A 13,547-nucleotide genomic window follows, 5' to 3' on the forward strand; every position below is an offset into this window, starting at 1 on the left:
GTTTGAAGACTATCTTTGGAAAGCAACTTTGAGCCCCAAAGTTCACGCGGCGGAATATATTTATGTTGTTTACAAACTCAAAATTAAATGGTTTTATTCAAGGCCTATGGCGCGCAGGTCGAAATTTGCAACGTCTAAGTCTAGACATTTACAAATACATGTTGGGGTTTTCGAAGTACCTTATTTTCGTAATATTAAGCTTCCTGACATTTTTTCCCCGAAGCGCAGCGTGATTAGGTCTGGAATATTATCTATCGAAGGACAATATGAAGACGATTTGAAAGCTCAGTCGAACAATTGAAATAGATGTCGTGTGTGTTTGAGGTAGTTTTAAGAATCTTTTTGTTAGGAGTTGCGCTCGCCCGCAGAAAAAAAAAAAAAATATATATATATATATATATATATATATATTTTTAAGAACTCCAGTAATAATTACCTTGGGACCGAAAACAGCGACACCCGAGAAAGCAAGAAAAATAAAAAAAGCAAAAATTTAAATAACGTTTCTGCAAAAAAAAAAAAAAAAAGAAAGAAAGAGTGCGTTAGAAATTTTAGTAACATGTACATGTTTGAATGTAGCACTATTCAAACCTACTAACACCGTATAGCGGCGTGGCGTACTGCTCAAAGGCCGACAACCAGATTCGAGGTTCTGCAGAGCAGACGATCCTCCTCACCATGGGGAGGTTTTTACGACCAGAGAGTAAAAAAAAAACGGTTCCTGAGCGGCTACTCTGATCCAGTCGGTCGTGAGCTGTCACAAGCGGCTTTCAAAAACGTTGAGGTGCTCTCAATCGTTGTCGAACGCAAGTGTGTAAACCAGCCTTTCTACTTCTTGTTCTCAACGCTCAAGCTTCCTAGTGTACACACCTGGTTCGGTTAGGAAAGACACCCCTCGATGACAGAAGGTCTGGCGCGTTATTAAGGGGGGATACTGTAGATCGGGGACCTATATTATCTTCACTTTTGTGTAACATTTATGTCAGTGATTTAGGAAATGCCATATCTCGATGCCGTATTTTTCAATACGGTGATGCCAATGACTCCCGATATGATACGGCACCTCAATGCCTACAAGGAGACTCTATTTCTGTGATGGACTGGATTTTGTATAACTCAATGTCTATTACCGCGCAAGAACCAAGGCTTGTATGTTTTCATAACCTGCACAAAAATATTGTTCGTATACCGTTATTTTTTTCATGGTTCTCGTTGTAGAGACTATCGATGTGCTCCCGTTCCGTTGTCTAATAGTGTAAAATACTGAGGTGTGATTTTTGATAGTGATATGACTAGGAATAGTTATCTAGTATTTCTTTGCAATGATCTTCGTAGCTTATCATGTATATTTTACCATTCATGCTTTTTGCTTCCGTTTCCGAGTTGCAAGGTAATAACTGTTCACGTCCTTGTATACAGTATTCTTAGGTATGGAATTACTGTATTTTACCATTCTTGTCTTACTTGGCGTGCGAAGGTAAACTGTATGTTTAAACAAAAATGCTCTTCAGAGCGTGGCTAATAATTTAGAGATCCCAACTGAAGCGAATCTGTTTTCTTTTTTGCAATTGCTTTCGTTTGATGCATTGTTCTTTCATTGCAGTTATTCGTAGGCACTTTTGGTTTTGTGAATTCCTACATCCTCATGCACCTGCAAGAGCATTGAGGCATAGTGTAGTGCTTTCTATTCCAAGATGTTATACTCGCTTTAGTTGTTTTCGTAGGAACATTTATGTTCCAACTATCTTGAATTTTTTTCCTGATCAAATATTTTCTTTGACGTCGAAGCTTGCGTAAAAATTGAACCTGCGAAATATTTTTTTTTTTTTTGTAATTTTGTAGTGATTAGTTTTTGTTGCTATTCTTATTGGGTTTTTTGGTTTCTGCGCTTATGTCGCTGACTGCCGGGTATAGCCCGACAAGTCCCTGAGACTTCGGCTGACCCGAACCTCATTTGCATTTTTAACAGCGATGAAGTTATTATTATTATTATTATTATTATTATTATTATTATTATTAATATTACCAACTCTCTCCCTAAAACCTTTACTGGAATGCCTGGAACTCGATGGTTAAAATCATGGGCGTCGAGTAAGAAAGAGAGAGAGGGAAGAGGGAGAGCGAGAGGGGGTGGTTTAAGGCGTTAATTGCATTCGCCCCGTGTGGAGCTCTTGCAAAGGAGTCAGCTAGGCGTTGGCGATGTCTCACCGGATTTGCACACGTCCGACATTGGCGCCTCTCCGGAGTTCACTCGCGCGTTCTCACCGACGGCTTTGGTCGGCACACAAATACTCGTCGCGAACACGACGAATTAGCAAGAAGGCGACAGATGCCGCCAGTCTTTTACCACGTTCCCAGAAAAGCGGCTCGTCCCATACACGAAGTGGAAACGTACCGCGACTTGGGCATGCCTCTGGCGCGGTCGGGAATGCTGTTGTTACGAGCCGATACGTATGAGCGTACAATGGCTGCTGCGGGCTTTGTGCCCGACGCGCAAGAATGCCACTCGGTTGGTGCGCCTGGCTCTGAGGCGGCGTCTAGTTTTCCGGCCCAAGTTGGTTAGGGGGCGCAACTTTTTCGTACAAACTTTCCGGATCGTGCATTGCCATTGTCTCCCTCGTTTGTTTCGCTGACTCTTATGCGACTCGTCTCTTTCTCCGTCTCTCTGTAGAACGCGACCAATGATATAAAAAGGCCTGTTGTAGGCGTATCTCATTATCGCTTCCGAGCGTGCCTATTCAAGCAACGTTTTCATTTCGTCACTTATGCAGCATAAGTTCTATTTCTTTTATGGCTCTCCCTTTCTATTAGCTAATCTTCGCTTTACTATTTTACTACTTTCTGTCCTAAATTTTTGTTCGCTTTCGCTCCATGTTTTCCTGCCTTGATCATTAGTCCGGCTCTCATTTAATATAATTTTTTCCTTATCGAATATTTTTGGTCGACATCTAATGCTTTCCTCGAGTTCTTTTTATTTACCCTAAAGGAGCTAACGCTAAGCATATTAGCCTCTTAATCATTCAACCAATTTTTCGTTAGTTCTTCAGACAGCGGGAGTTTAGTCTGCCAGATTACCACATTGTTATTCACTGTAGATGATACATTTTGTCAGTGAAGTACGACTCCTACCCTGTGGCCTTTAACGTGCATCACGCAGCAGTGAATTACGGTCGCACGCCGGTACAATGCTCATCCACATCGAAACGAACTTTATATAATATTTCGCCTCGACGTTTATTCTAACAGCTTTTGAGGCATACCTGCAAGCTACGTCGCAGCGTGACCGGTTGACTAAGGCTATCAGTAAACATATTTTTTTTACCTCATTTCGTCGCAATTACAAAGAGAAAAAGATAGAAGTCTACTCTAAACAAATATGGCGCAACTTAGTTTTTTAATTTAAATTTTGTGTTTTGGCACACGAACGCCAAGCTCGATTTATGTGTAAAGAAGGACCCAAAGGTTCAGACCAAATATACACGTGGTATATACGCGGTAGGGCACGAAAGAAAATGATTCGCACGTAAATTAAATACAATACCTTTCATCTGTTTTATTAAAATAACTTTATCAACTCTACCTCCACAAATATAAGAAATAATATGTTTTAATGCGCAGGTATCTTTCTCAACAGACATGAAGACGCGTTATTATGATCGATTTTATATATAAACATAAAATATAGTCGAATAATATCGGCAATAAAACGTTTTTACTTTGAACAAAAACGTACGTACAAAAAGTTAAAAACTCCCCAATGCTGCGAGTGTGCACTATTAGCAAGCAGTAAAATCACATTTGTGAAAAAAAGGGAAAAAATATATATATATCTGTGTTTCATGAGTGCAGGAACAAATCTGGCATGAAACGTAGGAAGGGCAGGGACCTGAAACGCTTTCGAAATATCGAAGAAACAAAGACATTGGAAGAACTAAAGGCCATCTCAAATTTCATTCTTCATCTAAGCGAGGATTTACAAGATTTTTTTTTGTCGGTTCACTTTCTTTTCGTCTTGGTCCCGCAAAATTGAGAAATTTCTCAGTTACTTATTCACGCGAGCTCTTTGTTCAGTGAGCTTCAAATAAGTATAATTTTACATAAAATTAAGTGAAGTCCGGTCGCTTCCAACTTTCGAAATATGTGCGCGAGAGAAAAAAAAAAAAGGCTGTTTAATTCACGATCGCTGACGAAAGCAATAAGCAAACGGAATTTTTCGAAGGTTATATTAAAATTACGCAATGTATTTTTCTGCTGCCTCGGTTAATTAATCTTTTTTTCGAAATCGTCACCTGTCTAAACGTTGAATGAGCTTTATAGCTGACATAATCACACGTTCAGCTATAACCACACATAGACAGCACATCAACATTCACTAATAAAGAAACGTGCACTCTGATGTCACACACACACAGACACATACACACACACACACACACACACTCACACACACACCGGCACGCGCGCACGAACGGCCTATTTTGTAAATACAGACATAAAATAAAATACGTCCACAACCGCGCAATTGTAACACACACGCACACAAATACAAAAATACATAAGCCACGGCCGCTCGATCACTGCGGCTTCGTTGAGGTCTGCCGTTTTATCGGGAGCCGCATAGCAACAGTGTTCCAGTCGAGTTTCCAGAGTTCGTCACTGGAAGCGCTTCTCTCGAGTGCCGAGAGTCACGTGAGAGCGGCTAGGGGGCGCCGCGCGTCGCCGGTGGTACTGAAACGCCTTTGTAGCGGGGAAATGTAAATTTTGCTCGGATTCATTTTATTCGGATTACTGTTTTGTAATCGCGCGGTTACATCATTGATCCTTGGTAAAATTGATTGCATTTCGGCTTTTCTTTTCACTTCAAAGAAATGCGTGTTCGACAACACGCTGCTGACAAGCAAGTCCGTGTTTGCTCACCCGGGTACGTAAAAAACTGTTCTTCCGCACAAACAAGTGAGATAAAGCGTTCGAGCGTGCGCAGTGCCGACAGCAGCGCCACCACAAGGGCGTGACGTGAAACAATTGAGTTATGTATGCAAGGCTTTGAAAAGTAAGTTCTACGTATTCTTAAATGGACCACAAAATGATTTCTCAGCTCCTTCTTCCTCATCTCTCTTTCTCAACTCAAAAGCGAATTGCAAAATCACCGGGTCATGGCACGCTTGGGACACGTCAGACGCGATGACTCCAAGGTTTCACCGTGCTGTTTAAGCACACATAAGAACTCGTAGTTAGCGAGTGATGGACAATTGTGCCGTCAGGGTCGTCATTGGCCACGAACGGGAGTCCAGATATTCGTCGACGGATCGATTGTTGACGAGCGCATTCACCCGACTGACGCGGTGCTCGAGATGGATGCGTGAGCACGGCTCGGCTGACGTGCGTAGGCAGCGTGGGTGCATCACATTGAAAAGGCAGAAAGCTTGGGAGGAAAAGAAGTAAGAAATTGTACGCTATATTCTTCAAATGTTTGAACCGGAAATCACGCTTTTAACTTTCTACCCTCGTTTACTAGTGTATTTTGTATTTTATTGTTTAATGGGGGATGGAGGGGTGCACTATACGATATGGGATTAGTGAAATCACCGTCAAGACCTACGTCCTAGCGTTCTATTCTTGCCATCCTCGTTAAGACTTACTGAGCTCGATTGACTCAACCTGGAGTCGCCAGATAGCTACGCAGACGAGAGAGAAACATTGCTTCCACGTTTGCGGGGTCGAACGTTGCTTCGTTTCTAAAGCAACATAGGGGACAAGATCGTTCCTCCTTTTCTGAAAAAATATAGATACTTTTCTTTTTTAAGGGTGTGCTTTGTCAACGCGCGTACAACCAACGCCGCCAAGCGATCTTTGCCGGCCTACTATATTTGCTCGAGTAATAGCCTCGATGGTTATCAACAAAGCCCGTGGGTCTGCATTCCCGAGGAGCACGGTTACAGCGAATCACTGCGATAGGCAGAAAAATGGTAGGGATTTACGATACAAAGCACATATCTTGATATCACAACGTGATATCTGCTCAGACCAAATTTTCACGAAGAATCGTGTTTTCGACCTTGTTCTTCGCTGAGTTATTTTACGCAGAACACATTGTTTGGCTGTTGAGCGTTCTGGAAGAAACTAGATGCAAGGGTCTTGTCTAAAAGACATGCGGCTCCCAGGCGGCACACCAATGTTGGTCCAACATTGGCCTAACATTGGCAAACACCGGCCTCAATATTGGAAGCGCTACCCTATCCAACGTTGGCCCAGTCACTGCTGCCAATGTTGGGTTACTGTTCAGCCATTGTTCCAGCCAATGTCGGCCCCATCGTTGGTGCCAATGTTGGGCCATTGCTAAACTATGGTTCCAGCCAATGGTTGTCCCACATTGGCAAAGACCAGCGTAATATTGGACAATACTGGAATTGCGACCCGATCCAATGTTGGCCGTCATTAAAGCTGATTTTTGGCCATCGTTTCACTCGCCCAACTGTTTGCAAATGCACTCACCAAGTTGTTTGCAAAAAGGAAGGTACACAGACACAAGGGATATTTTTAAAATCTTCTAAAAGTTTATTACACACAGCCTATGCTGTAGACAAGTACAAACTAAGCAATTTGTAATATGTGAAGAGGTCCTACTCAGGTGTGATACAACTAAGAAGATTGCAAAGCAAACAACAACCGGGGTAATTGTTGGGTAGTGTCCAGTCTCCCGACAGCTGGCAGAATTTTTCCCCCGAAATTCTACCGGTAGTCGCCCCTCATTGGCGGTGCAATCAGTTCATCGAACGACATTTGATCGAAAGAACGTTTCATCAACACGCGATGTTTCACAAAAAAAACTCAGAATAGCATTTTTGGGTTCTTTTGCAAAGAATTGTTGCAGACTTACCGTGAAGCGGCGTGTGTGGGCTGGTTCAGTGAGCACGCGCCCCAGGTATACACGCGCTTTGAAATGCCCCCTACAGCGTGCAATTCGCGTAACGAATGCCGAGGAAACGTTGCGCCTCAGGAAAACACGCGCGACGAAATGTCCCTACAGCGTGCGATTCGCGTAACGAATGTCGATGAAACGTGAATGTCAACGCAACGTGTATTCGCGGAAAGGTGGCCACGAAATGTGTTTTCGCGAAACCCAGGGTGAATACGGAAGTCAGTATTGTACCTGCAGTTGTGACATTATTTCACACCGATAATGACAGGTGACTGTCGGTAAGATTGCGGGAAACATTCTCCCGGCTGCCATGAGATAGGCACTGCCTAATTCTAGAGGTTATCCCGAAGAGTACCCGTAGAAGAACGGACAATGATCACCAAGTAGGTTGCAGCGCACTTACAATGAAAATACCGGACTTGAAAGATGTAATCCGATGTATATGTCGACACGGGCACTGCAGGCCAACCCCTCAAACACAAAAACTATAGCCCGTTGCAACACAAGAAGGTAGGGCGAGGGTAAGACGGGTTGGGGAGGAGGAAGCCGACGGAACGCTGTAGAAGAGAGGAGGAAACCTCCTTCTCTTTTTAGCGTTCCGTCTGCTTCCTCCTCCCCGGCCCGTCTTACCCTCACCCTACCTTCTTGAGTTGCAACGGACTATAGAAGGAGGTAATCCGCGAAGATTTAACACGATGTACCACACGCTGCCGTTTGCCGAAGCGAACACTAAACGATTCACAAGAATGTCTTGCGCTTTTTTGAAGAAATCGATACGGGTAGGACTTTTCGAACGATATACCATTTACCACAGAAGCGAAATTCACAGCAGGCCCGCAGGCCGCATCGCGCGCGAAACTAGGTCCGGTCTTCGCAGGCATTCCGGGTTTGTCAACCGCTAATGCCTCATCCTTCAAACCGCGTGATCACGCTTCTGACGTTTCCCACGCACAGAGAGCGGTTTCAAGCGATAAAAAGGGTTCATTGGTCCAGCGAGTACGGGGCACGGGCCGTTCGTCGAAAGACAATTCGTATTAGGGCAACTCGTCGCAGGGCCGTTCGTCGCACAGGGCAATTCGTCATAGGGCGATTCGTCACTAGGACAACTTGTCGAAAAACGCGAGTTTTGAAATAGCGCTTTGTCGAACGAAAAGCGTCGCCGAAGGTATTATAAGCATTGACCTATTTTAAGGTGTTCGGTAGCTTTGTTATTCAGCTTGTGTCTAGTATCCTGTTTAGAAAGATTAGTCTCCTGTTTGGTTCTAAGTTGATAAACAGCTTAGTTAACCTTGGAAGCACAAAAACTAATTTCATGGGTGCGGGAAAAAATAAGTAAAGAAAGGAAAAGGGTCACTAGCAATTGCACTCACCTAAACCCATAACAAAATTATCAAAAATAAATGTTTCACGAATTGTCATAGTGACCAACCGCCCTATGACGAATTGCCCTATGTGACGAATAGCCCTGCTACCAGCTGTCGTGCGACGAATTGTCATTCGACAAACGGTCCTACACCCAGCGAGTACACACCGTCTGCCGCGCCTTCAGCTTGGGGAGAGAGAGAAAACGAGAGAAGGAGTAGAAAGGAAGCAGGCCCGAACGGGGGCGCGCTTACAAAGGCTAATCTTCAGGGGCATCTCAACAATGAACACAGCGAGAGGATTTGTCACTTGTACCCAAGGTTGATAGTGCAGTGGATGCTATGCGTGGCCTTGGGCTTTTTGTCAGGTTCCGTGCTCTGCCTCATCACCAGCTTCGAGACTGTAGTCCCCAAACCCTAACCGGAGACACGATTGGCCTAAAACACGCATAACGGCTACCCTACTGTCAATACCGATTGATCAGGACAGCTCTTTGAAGGCCAGCTTTTGAACGTCTAAGGAAGCTGTCCAGCCCAAAAGTGATTCTAAACGGGGCAGGTTTGAAGAGACTATGTTTTACGTCATACAAGCCACATTATAATTTAGAATGAAGAACTTAGTGCGACTATTTTTTGCGCACGGTGTCCACAAATAAATAAATAAATATATATAAATATATATATATACATATATTTCTTTATCAATAATTTTAAAATCGTTTGTACACTGTTAGGTTCGCGTTTTTAAACTTCAAATTTTTTCTCCAACGAGTTGCACATAAAAGACACAACGGACAGCACATCGTCCGACTTTCAACACACGATGAATCGCCGACGCTCGCAGACAGAAGGTTGCGATGCTGCGCGAACGGTTTCTGAAAGATGCTGCGTAGGGTATACGCCGGGCACAACGGCTTCGCGACCGTTCGAAGGGCAAAGGATTCGCGACAACAAAGTATCGTCTTGCAACTTCAGTAAGCTAACGGGGCTCGAGAGTTCCAGGCTCACATTTCCGCAGTGCAAGCACGGCCGGCCAGATCGAGGCGCAGTCTGCTCTCGCGTCACGATTGCTACGTCGTTGCTCTGCCTACACTGATGACATGTGCACTGGCACTCCAGGCAGCCCTCTCGAGACTTCATTCGAGTCCAATAGACGACTTTATAGCGCTATAGACTCTCGTAAAACTAAAAGTCAAAGTCCCATCGGTTGCGGCGTAAGCGGCCGCTTTATGTTTGTTGACACCTGTGTCGGCAATGACGAAATATGCACAGAAACATTGAATATAAAAAATAGAGCACGTAGAAAGAAATACAAACATGGCAGGGGCACGGACAAAGTACAAGACGTTAAAGCTACGTAATGCTTATACATACAAAATACACTGGAAAAGACAAAAATAATTAAATCTAAAACACGGAATTAAGTTGTAAACGCCGAGGTAAGGCAATGCGAAGGGAGAGCAGCGGGCAAAAAAACTGCAATAGTCCTATACGCTCCGTGCGGGAACTATAGGGGGCGCTTTGAAAAACGCGCGTAGCGCCGCTAGCGGAGGAGTTCGACAGTGAGGCGCGCTCAGCAGCCTGCGGCGCCTTTTCGCGTGCGAAGCTGTGGTGGCGGAAGCGCGCACGGACGGAACTTATGCTTTTTGAGCCGATAAGTTAAGGGTGGCGTTGCATGAGTGCTGGGGCAGATTTAAGAAGGGCATTTAGCTGTTCTCCGCTTCTTATATATGGAGTTTGAGTCGTTATTACGGGTAATTTCTTTAATTGCGCTCGAAAAAGGGGTTCGAGCAATTCTCCGAAAAGCAAGATGGCCGCCACCATAATTGCTATCAGTGGGAAATTTCTTTTGCTCGTCGCTGTAAAAGTAGGACTGATGGGACGATGATATTTGGAGGCCAGTGAAATGTTCACTAAGTTTGTGCACTAAGTGGGCCAAGTTTTATTAAGACAGCAGGTGTGAAAGTTATGGTTCGAACGAATAAAGCTGTCAGGAATATCCAATATTGGACTCAAAATGTTGTGTTATAACCGGGCTGTGCGAAGTGCTGATTTGGACACACAGGCACTTGGACATGACCGTAACTTGGCAGAACAGTTATAATACTAAAAATAGGTGGCATAGGGAAACCAGGTGGAAATTTCGTTTGTGCGGCGTAACTGGATGGGAAACGGTTTTGACCGTGAAAGGGCTGTTAAGAGAATACCGCTCGTCGTGGGAGATGGACACTTTACAGGTAGGAAGGGACTAGTGCACTGTACTTCCAATTAAAACAACTTTACGAAAGGTGGCTTCAAAGTCGAAAAAACCAAGTTGCCGGCCAACACACGGTTTGGCCGTCAAAGGCTTTTGCGGTCAGCTGTTGTGTAGTAATCTATTTGTGCGAGGTGCTGATTTTCGCACACAGGTACTTTGACAACCGTAACTTGACAAACACTTATTATACGTAAAAGAGGTGCCATAGTTTAGCCAGGTGGAAATATTTTCGGGCGGCGTAACTAAATGGGAACCGGTTTTGACCGTCAAAGGCTGTCAAGAGAATGCAACTCATAATGGCTGGGAAGTGCACACTTTACAGGTAGGAACAGTGCTTAAAGTCACTGTAAATTGGGGGAGGTCCCTACAAGAAGGTAGGGGAAAGAGGGGGAGGGGAGGGAGTTTTGATGAGGTGTGATAGATGCACATAAAATAAACCCCACTGCTGACTCTGTCCACGCTGTACCTGCAATCCTCAACCCCAAATTTCACATCCCTGAAAACAAGCTATCTTATTGCAAGATAAGATTTTGATTTCACTAATTCTGGGGTGTGGAGGAGGGTCTCAGACCATCAGTTACAATCAGTGGGGAGTCCGAGACCCCCTGAGACCCTCCAGACTTTAAGCCCTGGGTAGGAAGGGACCAGTGGATGGTAGCTCCAGTTCGAACAACGTTGTGATAGGTGGCTCTAAAGCCGAAAAAAAAATTGTTGTCTACAAGTCTCGGGGTGTCAGCGTTTCCACATCCAAAAGGAGGCTGATCAAAACAGAAAGCACACCACATAAACTTCCATACTCAAGCATTGATTGTTCAGTGATTCCAAGTTTCATTGTAGTTTTCCTTAGATTCATATTTGTCACTTTTTGTACCCTCCGAATTTGTCTTCATGAAGTACAGACTGCGTGCCATACTTGTCCGGAAATATCATCGACACGTACAATGGGGACGATACTTCTTTAGAGGGCATTCCTTCAACGAAATTCTCACAGCATACCCACGAGTGTGGGATGGCCTTTTGGTTCGAGCTGAGATATGTAAGCGTTACTGGTACGAAAACAAACGCAGAGCGCAAAGCGGCAGTGTAGAGTATGCCATTCGTGCCGACACAGTGGCAGACATGATCGGGAGACCAAATTTCTCGCGTCGCACGGCACGGGTCCAACGTTGTCGCTGTCCCACAAAACATCGGCGAGGTGAAAAACTGTGAAACTTCGTCCCCACAAGATACGACGCATAACTATTGAAGCACTTGACGACGCAGCAGTTCATGCTGTCAACCCAGCGCAACCGCACCGCTCCGACTTCAATGTACGCGGCGTGGTTTCCTTTCGCAGGGGCTCTCACTGCCTACCTTCGGTAACGGCCGCGCGGCGGCGCGCCGGCCGCGTCACACGGAGTGTATAGGCAGCTAGGATGTATTTGTGATCGCGGTTACAAAGCATCGGCAACGTACGCCACATGAAGTTGGCTAAATAAAATTCTCGCCCCGAGCGAGCGCATGAATGACTCTTTTCCACTTTCCTACCTCTGCAATGCTAAAAAGAGGGTCGCGGGTCTATAGCCTCGGCGATACAAATATCGATAAGCCATTGGCTATGGCAGTGCAATATTGACCAGCCTATACCAAGACATCACCGATATTGGAAAACTCTTGGCTTTGACAGTTTAATATTAACCAGCTTAAGCCAGCGTATATTCAATATCGGAAAGCCATTGGCTCTGACAGTCCAATATTGTACAGGTTATGCTGGCGTATATTCAATATTCGAAAGCTATTGGCTTTGACAGTCGAATATTGGACAGCTTATGCCGGCGTATAGCCAATATCAGAAAGCCAGTGGCTTCGACAGTCCAATATTGGACATCTTATGCCGGCGTATATCCAATATTGGAAAGCAATTGGCTTTGACAGTCCAATGTTGACCAGCCTACGCCAACGTATCACCAATATTGGAAAACCATTGACTTTGATAGTTCATTATTGTCCAATGTGATTCCAATATTGAAAAACATATGGCTCAGTTGGGCCATTGTTGGGCCATTCTTTGCCACATCAAATTAAATGTTGGCCCAAAACTGTGTGCTGCCTGGGCTATTACTCGAGCAAATACGGTATTGACTCCATGAACTCAAACGTTTAGTAGTATACCCACGTTAGCGTAGCATGGGTATACACGAAACTCAAACGGACTCGGGAACATGATCTTAACATAAGCGCACAAGGACACCTGTGAACGACCCCCCCCCTCCAGAAACACACACACGCACTAAACGCAAAGACGTTCACAGACGCAGATATCTTTGCGCTAAAAACAAAACTTAATCCTTAGAGATTTCATACTATAGAATCATTTAAATGATGACAACGGCAGGGCGTCTTTCTCTGGCGGACGGCCTCCAACACGTGACCGCTGCCTGCCGTCGTGCTTCGGCTGCGCATGCAGCCTTCCCTTACAAAACAATTTAATCAATTTCTACAGAATTTCTAGACATAATTGTGGCTAGAGAGCATAGATTTCCTAGGGAGAATGTATCCACTTGTTTAACCATTGTCTACAGATTATTGGCCGCTGCTTCCTACAGGTTTTGTGCAGACTTCAGTGTACAGATAATGTGACGACTCTGTACAGCAAACATACAGACATTCTAGCAACACTCCTGTCCCATTTCTAGCGCCAATTATAGTGTTTCTAACTAATTGCCGTAGACAAGTAACCACAGTTTCTATCATCTCACTATGGAGTATATAGAAGTTTCTACCCATTTTCCGCCCTCTTTCTACAGAGAAATCGCCCTCCAACTCTATCCATTATCTAGAAAAATTAGGCCAGTTTCTATCTTTGTGTAATGCAAGTTATCAGTTCTGAAGTGTACCGATGCATATGCTGCATGCAGAGCACTTGCTTCATTATACACTCAAAAACCAGACAAAATGTTCTTATTTTTCGCTTTTTTTTTATTCTCAGTTGTTGAGCAGCGCTTTGTTGTACTTGTCCAGCTTGCTCAAC

The sequence above is a fragment of the Ixodes scapularis genome, unplaced genomic scaffold, assembly GCF_016920785.2.
Source record: "Ixodes scapularis isolate PalLabHiFi unplaced genomic scaffold, ASM1692078v2 PGA_scaffold1__304_contigs__length_218370807, whole genome shotgun sequence".
In the NCBI taxonomy this organism is placed as follows: Eukaryota; Metazoa; Arthropoda; class Arachnida; order Ixodida; family Ixodidae; genus Ixodes; species Ixodes scapularis.